The sequence below is a fragment of the Brachyhypopomus gauderio genome, chromosome 15 (assembly GCF_052324685.1).
Source record: "Brachyhypopomus gauderio isolate BG-103 chromosome 15, BGAUD_0.2, whole genome shotgun sequence".
Taxonomy (NCBI): Eukaryota; Metazoa; Chordata; class Actinopteri; order Gymnotiformes; family Hypopomidae; genus Brachyhypopomus; species Brachyhypopomus gauderio.
In genome coordinates, this window is record NC_135225.1 from 14,055,573 (window position 1) to 14,056,609 (window position 1,037).

The window sequence follows — 1,037 nt, forward strand, 5'->3', positions numbered from 1 at the left end:
GGGAGGAAGAGTCTTAATTGCCGGTGACATCTTCAAGGCCGTGAGCGCCCTTCTCACTGAACCGAGAGGAAACAGAAACAAAATAGCACAGAAACATTAGTAGAGGTGAGCCCATCTGGGCCCCACAGTACACCATGTGATTGCTCTTATCCCATTAAGGACGCAAGTGTGTGATCATGCAGACACAGGCGGACGCAAGGACGTAGTACTCGGTAGGTCAACATGGAATGACTCAGCAGAAAGTTGGGCAGGTTGCCATGACGCCCAAAATGTCAGAGTAATGAGACCAGGGAGAAGGAGAGTCACAAAAAGAGCAATACAGTGTGTACACAGAGGATACATACACACAACAAAGCATGCATGCAGCTATACACACACACACATGTGTAGTGTTGGTACAAATGTCAACTGTCCTCGGTATATGAGTCATCTTACAAGACAGTCAGGCTCCCAAATGAATCCCTTACCTTTGTGAATCACTGAACCATATTTTAATCTAATCAACTCACCTGTCAGTCTCCCTGAGGCACAGCCTGCAGTCGTTTGGTACATTACTCCACATTTACTGTTCTACACTATATTACACCATCATTCTGTTCTACACTGCATTACACCATCATGTTGAGTATGTTGTGCATGTGTGTGTCTACAGCAGGGCGGGGGATAATGGATGGGGGCCTGTGAGCTGTTCAAAGGGGAAACCCTGAGCCCATTTCCAACGTAATGAGTTCGGTGATTCCTGCATCGTTTCACTCCTCTTCCCACTTCCTCTCTTTCCTCAGCTCTTTTGTTTCACGAGGCCGAACCCGTAGCTCAGCCTGCAGCGCGCACGCCTCTCCCCTCCCCCGTCTCGGACTAAATCCATGATGACGAGTCCAGAGAAATTGGACAGCTCGATCATTAACACTCATTTTAGGAGGAGGTCCACTGAACTTCCTGAACCAGGTTCTGGAGATGTAGACATGTTGTTTCTTGAGGGCAGCCAACTTCACACTTACTCCTCACGCACCTTCTTCAGTGAGTGAGATCGCTATGGC